Raw genomic sequence first — 13775 nt, 5'->3', positions numbered from 1 at the left:
GGCAGAGATGAAAGATGTTTTATGTGAATAAAACTGCATGTACTCCCTCCGTTTCTAATTATAAGTCATTTTAGCAAATCTAGATATATATTTTTTCTATGAACCTACATAAACACTTTATCTATATACGGATGCGGATTCAATGTCACGTTGTAACTTGCCTCCTTGCATCCAACGTCTAAACCTGTTCCAAGGGCTCCCAGTGTTTCAGCCCAGCATCGCAGCTAAAGAAGACATTCAGATAGCAGCAGAATTGCAGAACAAAACAAGAAGATATACAGATTTAATGCTATCAATTGTCAATTCAGATTTGATCAACAAATTATGCAAAGTACACAAGTGTCAAACTAATGCTAATTTTTCACAAGTCATCAGATTAATGTGGTCTAATTCCAAACCACCAATACATGGCATTAAACAACCCACTAAATCTGGAGCATCAAGTACTACTGCTGAACGACCATTGTAAGAGTAGGCCATTTCAATTGTACAATTACCCAACTTTCCTGCATATCTGGTATTCACTTTGGAAAGCTTTGATGGATTGCAGCCAAACCTGAATGGAGTTCTTTCATCCATCAGGGAGGAGCTGCACTTGTGGGGTACTGCTGGAGCTCGAGGAGTTACTCACATCCTCGCCTAGTTACCAGCTGGGTAGGATAAGTTGGTCCTGGTCTTGGGTTTAGAAAAAACTGTTAAGGGTATTAGAGTGATAGTTTTGTGTGTGAGGAGGTTTATTTCTACAGGTTTGTTTTTCCCTAAAGAAAAACAAAACATGTGTACTCTGGGTGTTCTCACCCACCTTCTTCTTAATATATTGATACGCAGATCTGCTGTGTGTTCGATAAAAAAATTTTGGAAAGCTTTGGAAATTACAGGACTAAATGAGTGTACCATTAGACTTCCTTGAACTAATAACGTAGGTGTACACATTTGTCTTCTTGGTAGCTTCTTCCTTGATTCAAATTCAAAGTCCACTTCTTTATGTCTCTTGCCTTCTACAATACTCTCAATTATACAGCACTTAAATTCTGGCAAAAATTCAAACCAACACATAGTATAATCAGTAGAGTAGCTAGTAGTTTCGTTCTTCAAGTCAATGGCACTCAAGCGAAGCTAGTATTTTAGCAAATACCAAGCATCTTCCCCAAAGAAGTAGTTTCATGATATCGATGCTCAGGTCATCGCTCAAACCAAAGCGCATATTTCACCAAAAAATTGAGACACTCGGTGAGGGCGTTGTGATACCCGAATGTTCCAGCCAACTAGCAAATAGAAGTGCATATACTATTTTCTAGTCCTAGTGGATCCAAATAATACCTAATAGTTAACACATATTAGTTATTAGTTATCTAACTATTACTAATAATGGATCCGAGGGACTAAAAAACAACCACCGATACTTTTTACCTTGGAGCAGGTCACATGACCACTTGGAGGGAGCAGGTGCGCACTCCATAAGTTGTCACAATAACACCAAACGTCAGAGTTCTGCATAGGTAGGGGTATAACTACTACTATCTACTACTCCATACTACGTAGTGTTGTAGTCGCACGCTGCATCCTAGTACTCGATAGTAGTACGCACATGCTCGGATCAGTGTAAAAATAAATAATAGTACAGAGCATTATTGAATTTACGAAGGGTTGTCTCGATTTCATGACATCGCCGTACTACCGAATCTCAGGCTTCGCAACTTTTTTATTAGCGTAGTACACAACATCCATCCAACCCCCACGGTCCCACATGGGCACATGCATCATGCTTCGTGCATGTGGTGACAAGGCGATCTATGACTGCCCTAGTTCCTGAGAGCATGTGGAGACAAGGTTGTCCTGTTTGTACGGTGAGACAAAGTTCATCCGGTAGTGTGTGGACACAACTCTTTGGTACCGATGTCGATTCGTGGGGTCAATCGAATTAACATTGACCATGACCTCATCTGCCAAGCCACAAATGTCAGTGTTGTTGTTTGTGAATGTATTTGTAAGGTAGGTGTTATATAAGGACTAAAGTGTAAGATACCAGGGGCAAATAGATACAAGTAGAGCAGGATCGAGAGAGCATTCTTCTCCTTCCCACTCTCGATCCAAAATTCCTCTTAAACCCAAGGATTAATCTGCAAGATGGTATCAGAGCGGGTTGATCTTGTGGTTTCCTATCCATTTCATTGATTGGAGGCTCAGGTGGAGGTCCGTGCTGTTGTGACTGATTCGATTTGCCTCTAGATTGTTTTAAGGTCAGTGCTTTACTTATTGCCGGCTAATAGTGCTCATATCGCTTCTGGAAGCTACTGTGAGTCCCACCTGCTACACTCAAGTACGGAGAAACTGTTGCTTGCTAGATTCTTCCGTGGTACTTGTTGAAGGAAGTCAACAACATGTGTCATTTCCATTATCTCTAGTTCTTGTTGCCGTTACTACTCTGCTTTGAAACATGGGAAGTAGCGATGAAAAAGAGGCTGGTACTAGCTTGGAAAAATTGTGTGATATATTTAGTAAAATAATGGAGCAACCTAAGATTATTCACAAGCTGCTAAGTATGCTCTTGAACCTAATCTAGTGAAACTATCGGGTTCAGATAATTATGTGAGTTGGGCTCGTCATTGCAAATTGATTTTGAGCTCTCATGGGTATGAGAGTTTACTTGCTGCTGCATATGATGAAGAAGAAAAAAATGATGCAGCCAATAGGGTTTAGAGTTTAGGATTTTAAAAAATATGGAACCAATGGTCTGGATTTTAAGCAGTATGGAACCATTAGTCTGGATTATAAGTAGTATGTTACTGATCATCAGAGAGCAGGTTGAAACCTTGCTGATAGTGGTAGAGATGTGGTCTGAATTGGAGAGGCAATTTGCAGGGAAATCAAATAAAATGCAAGCTACTCGAATCATGCATGAGTTAACTCACTTGAAACAAGGGTCAAGATCTGTGGTAGAGTATGCTGGTGAAGAAAAAAAAGTTGTATAGAGACATACATTATTATCATCCTTTTGAGCCGGCTGACAAGAAAGATTTGGCCACTCATCACACCTGGTTCCAGTCTTTTGTAAGCAAGTTTGTTCTTGATGGTTTAAATGAAGAATTTGATGTCCATAGACAACTTATTTTCTCTAAGGCTAAGTAGCCAAGTTTGGATGTTATAATTTCGAATACTATCGAGGAAGAGACTAGGCTAAAACATCCAAAAGCATGGATGATCAAGATGGGGTTGACGCTCGTGTTGCTTTATCTATTAAGGACAAGAAAAAATTGAGAGGTGATCATTGTGGCCAGGAAGGACATAAAATAGAGAAATATTTAAGAAACATGGCTTTCCACCTAGATGGAGAAAGGAAAAAACTCAGCCAAGGGGAGTTCGAGGTGCAAATTGGAATAAAGCAAACCACATTGCATCCGAATTGGAGCTTCCAATGGTAGATGTTCAAGCTCCTGATAAATACAAATCTAAGCTCAAACTCTCTGAAGGCTCATCCTCCACTCAAGGTTCCTCCGCTGATTCCAGTTACCATACCACTACCCAAGGTAAACCTTGGATCATTTATTCAGGAACCACTAACCACATGACAGGTGCATCTAAGTAAAGATAAGGTGCATGTAGCTGATGGTTCCATGGTTCCTACAACAGGATATGGATGTGTTAGGTGCACCAAAACCTTATCCTTATCACTAGTTTTGCATGTTCCCAATTTCCCAATTAATCTATTGTTTGTTAGCTCTATCACAAAATCTCTCAACAGGTTGGTTTGATCCTTCTCATTGTGCTTTTCAGGAGCTAGGGACAAAGAATTCTTGGGACTAGGATTGTGCATAATGGACTCATTACCTTGATGAAAGAAGTGATGAAGTTGCTTTTGCATCCAAGATGCCTTCGAGTCAAGAATTATTATTACTTCACCGCAGGCTTGGACATCCCTCTTTTTCTACTATGTCTTGTACTCGCTCATCTCTTTTTAATGCATGCCCTAGGGAATCTCTTGTATGTGACGCATGTGAGTTTGCTAAACATATAAGGGTTTCTTATCCTAGTTTGGGTTTAAGAAGCAGTAAACAGTTTGATGTTATTGACTCTGATGTTTGGGGACCTTGTGAGGTGCCCTCTATTTCTGGGCATAGAAGGTTTGTGATTTTTTATTGATGGTTTTAGTCTTTACATCTAGCTTTATTTTTTAAAATGCAAAAGTTACATATTTGCAGTTTTCAAAAGACCTATGTGCTCTCATAAAAAATAAGTTAGTGACACGATTAAAATCTTATGCTCAGACAATTAAGCAATATGTTAACTAGGAGTTTGAACGATTTCTCCTCTCAAATGGCATTGAACATCAAACGACTTGTGTTAACACTCCAGAACAAAATGGTGCCGTAGAATGTAAGAATAGACATTTGCTTGAGGTTGCCCGGTCTTTAATGCTCACAATGAATGTTCCTAAGTTTCTTTGGGGAGAAGCCGTGAAAAGTGCAACATATTTAATAAATCGCATGTCCCTTCGTGTTCTTGATAATAAATCCCTACTGAGTTGCTGTTAAATTCAAAAGATTTTGTTGTTCCACCGAAAGTATTTGGATGCGTATGTTATGGTCATAACTATAGAAACAATGTTGGAAAACTCGACCCTCATTTTGTCAAATATGTGTTTGCTGGTTACTCTCCTACTCAAAATGGTTATAGATGTTGGTATCCATCTGAGCGTCGCTTCTTTGTGAGTATGGACGTGACATTTCGTGAGTATGAATCTTATTATGAGTCATCCAATGATATTGGAATTACTCTCTGTCTCCATCTGAAATACAACAAGAGGGGGAGGGTAACTGTGGAGGCATTCAAGTGGGCTCCGTTCTTATTCCTTCTTCGGTGTTTCCTATGGGGATAATATTGTTTGTAGTTAGAGCGAGGAAAGTAATGAAAATGAGAGTGAAGATAATAATTCGTGCCATGGAGACATGTAGAGAAGCTTGCCTTCTCAAAACATAGTCTCTTATGCACGAGGACCTAGGCACCGCTTCACACTCTCTTAGTCCTAACGCTCCATCTAGCACTCTAGAGCAAGCGGATAATCAACTATCTACTCAAGTTCCTTCTAAAAATGATCTACCAATTGCCCTAAGAAAGCCAACTAGATCTACCAATTGCCTTAAGGATTATGTTGGGTATAAACATGACATTGCCAACTTCATTTCCTACAAGAATTGCAGCACATCCTTCCATAGTTTCATTGCCTCTTTAGATTCTGTATCCATACCCACTAGCTGAAACTTAGCTAAGGAGGACCCTAAGTGGAAGGAGGCGATGCTTGAGGAGACGAGAGATTTGGAAAAGAATAGAACCTGGGAGCTTGTGGATCTACCACCAGGTAAGCAACGTGTTGGGTGCAATTGGATTTTCACTAATAAAGATACACCTGCAGGAAAAGTGGATAGGTACAAAGCTCATTTTGTTGCAAAGGGGTATACTCAGACTTATGGGGTTGATTATGATGAGACCTTTGCACCTTGGCCAAGATGAATTCGATAAGAACACTTCTTTCTTGTGTTGTGAACTTAGACTGGAATATGTACCAGATGGATGTGAAAAATGCATTCCTTCATGGTTATCTTCATGAAGAAATATATATGCATATTCCACTGGCTTTGAAACATGTCAAACAAATAGGAAGGTTCTTCGTTTGCATCAATCTCTATATTGATTAAAGCAATCACCAAGGGCTTGGTTTGATCGTTTTAGACAATCAATGCTCAAGAGGGGTTATCTCCAACTTAATGCTGATCATACACTATTATATAAGCATGCTAAAAATAAGTTAGCAATTGTAATAGTATATGGGAATGATATCATGATTACTGGGGATGACATTGTTGAGATTTCTAAATTCTAATTTGAAAGAATATCTTGCACAAGAGTTTGAAGTAAAAGATTTGGGACAATTGTGATATTTCCTTGTAATTGAAATCTCCAAGGGTCCAAAGGGGGTATTTCTTTCTCAAAGGAAATATGTTCTAGATCTACTTAAAAAAACCGGTGTGCTCGGATGTCGTTCTGCAGCCACCCACACCTATTGAGCAAAATCATCAATTAAGTAAAGATGGGGGGACTCCCGTAGATCGTCAATGTTATCAAAGACTTGTTGGAAGACTTATATATCTCTCTCACACTCAACCTGATGTAGCCTTTGCAGTAAGTGTGGTGATTCAATTCATACGTGATCCTAAGTCATCTCATATGGATACTGTCTACCGCATTTTGATGTATTTTAAGAGTTGTTCAGGGAAGGGACTTTTATACACTCATCAAGGAAATTTACAAGTTGAGTGCTATACAGATGCTAATTGGGCCGGTTATTTGGATGATAGATGCTCAACTTCTAGATATTGTACTTTTGTTGGAGGGAACCTAGTTGCTTGATGAAGTAAAAAAGAAAAGTGTTGCAGCACGGTCTACTGTTGACGCTAAGTTTCGTACTATGGCTCATGGCGTATGGGAGCTGTTATGGCTACAGATCCTCCTAGCAGATTTAAAACTATTCAAGTGCAAGCCCTTGATGTTGTACTGTGACAACAAAGTGGCTATAGATATAGCCAATAATCCGGTTCATCATGATAGGACCAAGCATATCGAGATTGATCGTCACTTTATTAAGGAAAAGTTGGATGGAGGAATAATTTGCCTACCTTATGTAAAATCAGCTAGTCAAGTGGGCTGATGTTTTGACCAAAGGATTACCTAAAAAGGTATTTTCTTTCTTTTGCAGCAAGATGGCTCTATATGATGTATTTGCCCCATCTTGAGGGAGAGTGTTGGTTAATGTATTTGTAAGCTAGGTGTTATATAGGGACCAAAGTGATAACAATAAATTCTTTGTGTGCCATTGGCATAAACCTAATTCTTGGATCTGCCACAGGAAAAATGTAGCTCCTGTATACGCCGTTGATCTTAAACTCTAATCCGTTCAATGCCATGAATGTCACTGCCGTTAGCACCCTCTGGTAGGAAACTTCGAAATGCCAATATTGCCCCTACCCCAACCATCCCAAAATCACAGATGCGATCCACAATTCCAATCATGCTCAGCCTTCTTCCCTAGGAGCCGTGAGAGCACGCAAATCCTAAGCTCCACCCCAGACCAAATTGACGATGAGAAACCTCCTGTACGTCAAGCCCAGAGGCCACCACACCAAATTGACGATGAGCGGATGGATGGCTTGGCGAGGAAGGGGGTGGCGGCGCTGCATCTCTGATCTGGAAGGGGTGCGTGCGTGGGCTGCCACTTTGACCCCTCCACTTCTGCTCCCTTGGGTGCAAGAAATGGCGCCACGATTCCAATCCGGCCATAGCTATTGCGGTGCAATACGGCCAGATGAGCCATGCCGCCAACCTCGAGAACGGCCCCCGACAGCTCGCGTTGAGGTATAATTTCTAGGCGTCTGTAGCTGCACTCACTCTCTCTGTCTCTGTCTCTCCCTCTCCCTCTCTCTTTGCACTTCTTTCTTGCGAATACTGAGCCAGGCCAACCTTGATGTTTCTGCACACTAATTGTAGATACAACATCTTTCTTTAATCACTATGCCTTTTGAACCATGTTGCTTTCTCATCCATGTGTGGCAACATATCTAAGATATCTACAGGATGGATCCGGCCGAAGAACCACTACTACAGAAACAATCTTTCATCCTCCTCATTTGTCCTGGCCAGTTTTGGGCCCGGGACTAATGAAAGTAGACCCGTGTCCAACGGGCCCATTTATCCCGCCTAGAGCTACCAACCAGGACAAATGAGGGATTTTTAGTCCCGGTTGGTGGCTCCAACCGGGACTAAATTCCCCAAGCCCTTTTATCCCCTTCTTCCTCCCCTGCCCGAGCCATTCCTCCATTCGTTGTTCTTCCTGTTCTTGGCTCTCAGGTGAGGGGAGATCATGCCAATTTTCTCCATGATTTGTGAAGACTTTTGATTCCCCCATCCATGCAACGGTTTAAAGGTTAGAAACTTCATCCTCTCATCTTCCATTGCTATTGTAGCTCATTCCATGGTTTAGAAATAGAGATTTTGAGGTTTTTTAGATTGGGAAAAATGTTGGAGTATGTATATGAAATAGAGATTTTAGAAATGTTGTTGGAGGTTTCATTGTATTGTAGCTCATTTCATTGCCAATTTTGGAGGTGTCATGGTTTTTTAGAAATAGAGATTTTGAGGTTTTATTATATAAAGAGGAATACTATTTAGAAAAAATATGGATATGAAAATGAGTATAGTAGGATTTTTTATTTTTAGAATGAGAGTATGTATATATGACCATATGTGGATTTCAATGTGAAATGTGAAATGTGTGAATGTGAAATTTCAAATTGAATATTTATGTGCAATGTGAAATGTCAAATTGAATAATTATTGAAAGTGAAAAAAAGATGTATACTCTAATGATGTATTTATTCAAGCTCACATTGAAACCGTCGAGAAGTAAAAAGAAATCTTTGTTTCGAAACATGTATCTGTCGTTAACCTTGACCATGCGGTGATGACATTACCATTCGGGGCCAACATGATATTCGCGACATGGTGCAGTATAAGGATGTGATGAAGGAGTACAACCTTGGTCCCAATGAAGAAACCCTCACCTTTGAGCAAGATGAGGACGCCACCATTCGGACCAAGACCGTATTCCTTCATCACATCCCTATACTGCACCGTGTCGCGGATATCAATGTTGGCCCCGAATGGCAGTGTCATCACCGCATGGTCAAGGTTAACGACAGATACATGCTCCTGAAACAAAGTTGTGAATCTTTATTGCATCCCATATGGCATGGGATGATGAGTGTTCGCCTCAAACCGAAGATTGTCAAAATAATAGTGGTCGCTCTAAAAATTTATTCAGTTTTTTACATTTATTTGATAAGTGTAGTGAGATTAGTTTTAGTTTTGAAAATACTGTAGTTGAGTGCTTCACCCAACATGATGAGTAATTAATGTTTAATCCATAGAAATAGCTTTGCAACATGATGCATTAGAGCGCTGTGCATTCGCTCAGGCGTCGGTACGCAATTATTTGAAGCGCACCAGACATTCCGTTGAGGTCCACCTTGAAGAGCGCCTTGGACTTGTTAGCGGTCATTGTCAGACCGGGGCTACGGGACTGTGTATATAATATAGTTTAAAGAGGTTTAAGAGATTAAGTCCGTCTTATCTCTTATTCATTTCATTTATCTCTTATTTATCCCGTTTAAATAAGAGATAAAGCTAACCGATACAGAAGGAATCTACTCGAGATATGTTCTGGTGCGATTCCTTGGCTGGTGTTGGTTTGTATCTTTGTAACCCTGGCCTCCCGGATATATAAGTGGGGACAGGGACCCTCTCAAAAAAAGGATCTCCAGATCATGCTATACCAACGGCAATACAAATCACCACACATGATGTAGGGTATTACGCGCCTCGCGGCCCGAACCTGTCTAAGTTTTGTGTTCCTTGCACCTTCGAGTTCCTGATCTCGGCGTCTCCTCACCTAAAACTTACCACCTTGGGTATACCCCACGGTGGGCAGCCGGTAAAACACCGACAGTCATATTTGTCGTTGGATTAAGAAATCATTTCATTGCCTCACGCTTGGAAATGCAAGTTGCAAATTTGAGCGTGAATTTGACGTAGAGTTGCACGGTACGGATGATGATCGTGAGTTGATGGCTCGATGTAAAGTAAGGTGCAAAGCGTCGGAGATGGTAGAAATTGACCGTTCGGTGTCAAGAGTTGGTGCGGCGGTTCACGAGGCATCAGTCAATAGGTCTCGTGAGTAGTTTGTATTAGCATGTAGCTTATTCGGTACTTTAGACTTTTTAATGAATCATTTTGTGTAATGGATCATGTAGACCTTTTAATTATTATTCATATCATGTGATGGATATTGTGGACTTTTTAGTTATTCGTGTTATTGTAATTATGAGAATTTATTCATTTATTACATTTATTTGATACGTGTAACAAAATTGATATTTTAGATGTTTTAATTAATCATGTTGTGTCATTGTTCATGTTATGTAAATATACGATATCGTGCAATGCAGATGGAACAACAATGGATCTACAATGTTGACCGATGTTCCAAGGAGTTCATTGATGGCCTCCATTATTTTTTGGATGTGGCTGAGGCAAACAAGAGGAATGGTTTCATGTGCTGCCCGTGCATCCATTACCAGAACAAGAAGGATTACTCCTCTTCAAGGACCCTTCACAGCCATATTTTTGCTAATGGTTTCATGTCCAATTATATTTGTTGGACCAGTCAGTGAGAAAAAGGGGTTATAATGGAGGATAATGAAGAAGAAGTTTTTGACGGCAACTTTCCTGGCCACGCTGGATTCGGTGCCTTTGATGATGATGCTCCAATGGAAGAGCCTAAAGGAGAGGTGGCATATGATTATCCCACAGACGATCTTGGGCAGGCACTACGCGATGCGCGTGAAGATTATGAAAGTGAGAATGAGAGGATGAAGTTCCAACAGATGTTAGCGAACCACTGCAAGTTGTTGTACCTAGGATGCGCAGATGGCTTGAAGAAGCTTGGTATCACTCTGCAGTTGCCACAATGGAAGGCAACGCATGGTGTATCCAACAAGGGATTTGGTGAATTACTGAAATTTAAAAAAATGATTTCAAAGGATAACGAGTTGCCTGCCATAACATATGAAGCAAAACAAATTGTTTTCCCTCTAGGTTTGGAGTTACAGAAGATACGCGCATGTCCCATTGACTGTATCGTGTATCGCGGTGATGAGTACGAGAATTTGGATGCATGCCCCGTATGCGGTGCATTGAGGTATAAGATCAGGAGAGACGACCCTGGAGAAGTCGAGGGGGAGCATCCTAGGAAGAGAGTTCCTGCCAAGGTCACGTGGTACTCTCCTATAATACCACGTTTGAAGCGTCTATTTAGGAACAAAGATCATGCTAAGTTGATGCGATGGCACAATAAAGAATGGAAGCAAGACACAATGTTGAGACACCCGGCTGATGGATCCCAGTGGAGAAAAATAGATAGAACTTACCCAGACTTTGCACTGGATGCGAGGAACATAAGGTTCACTTTGAGTGCGGATGTCATGAATCCTTTCGGTGAAATGAGTAGTAGCCACGGCACTTGGCCTATGACTCCATGTATATACAATCTCCCACCATGGCTCTGCATGAAGCAAAAATTCATCATGATGCCTGTGCTTACCCCGAGCCCAAAGCAACCTGGTAACAATATTGATGTATACCTAAGACCATTGGTCGAAGAACTGTTATTGCTGTGGCACGAAGAAGGTGTACGGATGTGGGATGAATACCGATAAGAAAACTTTAACCTACGAGCCTTGTTATTCGTAACCATCAACGACTGGCCTGCTCTTAGTAACCTGTGAGGACAAACGAACAAGGGATATAGAGCCTGCACACACTGCTTAGATGAAACTGATAGTGTATACTTGACTCACTGCAAAAAGGTTGTATACAGGGGTCATCATCGGTTTCTCCCCATCAAACATCAGGTACGAAGGAGAGGCAAGCATTTCAAAGGGTAAGCAGACCACCGTACAAAGCCAATGCACCGAAGTGGTATGCAAGTCTTTGATATGGTAAAGGATATAGAAGTAGTATTTGGCAAGAGACCTGGTAGTCAACCTATTCCGAGCAAAAACGGAATGGCGCCCATGTGGACAAAGAAGTCTATTTTTGGGAGCTACCATATTGGGAAGTCTTAGATGTTCACAATTCAATTGATGTGATGCACATCACGAAGAATCTTTGCGTCAACCTGATAGGATTCCTAGGAGTGTACGGGAAGACAAAAGATACACTAGAAGCATGGCAAGAATTGCAACGTATGGAAGAACGAGATGGCCTACATCCAGAAATGAGAAAAAATGGACGGCACTACTTAAGTCCTGCCAGCTATACTCTTAGTAAAGAAGAGAAGAAAAACATGTTCGAATGCTTGAGCAGTATCAAGGTCCCATCTGGATACTCCTCGAACATAGAAGGAATCCTAAATATGCTAGAGAAGAAATTCACAAACCTAAAATCTCATGACTGTCACGTGCTTATGACTCAACTACTTCCGGTTGCGTTGCGTGGGATTCTACCTGAGAACATTCGATTAACCATCGTAAAGCTGTGTGCTTTACTCAATGCAATTTCTCAGAAGGTAATTGATCCAGACAATCTTATAAAGTTGCATAACGATGTGGTACAATATCTAGTTGGCTATTATGAACCACAAAGTTACTTTTGATAAAATTGCGTAACTTCACGAAGTGCAAAATTTTTTCTTAATAAAGACACATATCACAAAAGTTACTTTTTTCTAACATTAATGCACTACGAAGTTACTTTTTTTCATAATTTTCACAGAGTTCAAAGTTACTTTCTTAACATCAGATTGTAAAATTATTTTAAGGGTAAATACGACAACTTTCATTTTAGAAATATGGTGGGAAGACTTTCCATTTTAAGAAAGTTTGAGGGCTCTCCCTCTAAGACTAAATGGAGAGGCCTTTCCATTTTGATTTTACGTTCAGATCTCTTGTTGGTTCTTTGCAGTGATGTCTTTCAGATGGCGAGTCATGACGAACCGCCGACCGTAATTATAAACACCAATAAAATGAACTTAGTATTTACGGCTTTACGGTTTCAGTGGATCTGGTGTTTGAAATGTGTTGATCTATTTGCTGGAAGTTGAAATGTTTCATCACGAGGACGTACTCGGTGGCTTCTTACGTAGACAAGAACATTGCTACGACGTGATTCCTTCCTCATCTCCAACGGAGATGACCTACACCGGGTGGAAGCTCTAACACGCCAACAAACGCAAGTGGCAACAAACAAACATATACGTAGTACTCTACAACATAGGACGGTTGAGTGCAGCATGCTTGCATGCGACGGCAAGAAACATTCATTTTTTGTGGAAGCAAAGCACACATCCACGTCAATAATGTCATGACTCATCAATAAGCTGCTGCCAAGTTAACGATGATCACATCAGTGTGTGATGCTTAACGTGCAGTTCTGCAAACAGGTAAAAATGGTCTGATCTGAATTTCCTAATTTGGCCATGAATGTCTCTCGTCGCAGACTCGCAACAAGCCATCCATTCAGTTTTTGGGGGCTCTATATTCCACTAGATATAGGCTATATCATATAGCTTCTTAAATCGGTAGTCTTGTGAACATTGAATAATATGGCTATAAAGGAAACCGATAGCAGTTACCAGCCCAACACTGGGTATTTCATTGTCGGCCGCCTAGCATCCGAATTTGTAAGCATACATAATAGTTCATTGTAGATAGAATACCAGGGTTTCTTTTCGCTTTTTAACACCCAATCAAACTGTTACAAAGATTCGGGTATTTCCGAGAAGTCCAACATCTAAATTTTCAGTTAAGCTATATCTACTTAGAAGAAATTTGCTTAGAAGATTAACTCTAATATAATTTAACTATAAATCCAATACAAGGCCCTATTTCTCAAAGAAACGGTTACTAGTTTTTTGGGAAGTGAGAAACCTTTTTTAAGTTTCTTGTTTCTGGTAGAAACCGAGAATCTTTTATAGCTTTATCTCTAAAACTGATATTTAGGTCCTGTTCGGATCCAATGGAAAGAGAAAGAGAAAGTGCAAAACTTTTGCTCTTTTGCATTTTTTTTGCACTTTTGGATCCAAACACCCCAAAGTGCAAAAGGGCAAATGCTACCGTAATTTTGCTAATTATGGATTAATTAGGCTTAATAGATTCGTCTCGTCATTT

The sequence above is a fragment of the Panicum hallii genome, chromosome 8, assembly GCF_002211085.1.
Source record: "Panicum hallii strain FIL2 chromosome 8, PHallii_v3.1, whole genome shotgun sequence".
In the NCBI taxonomy this organism is placed as follows: domain Eukaryota; kingdom Viridiplantae; phylum Streptophyta; class Magnoliopsida; order Poales; family Poaceae; genus Panicum; species Panicum hallii.
This window is presented reverse-complemented; position numbering follows the sequence as displayed.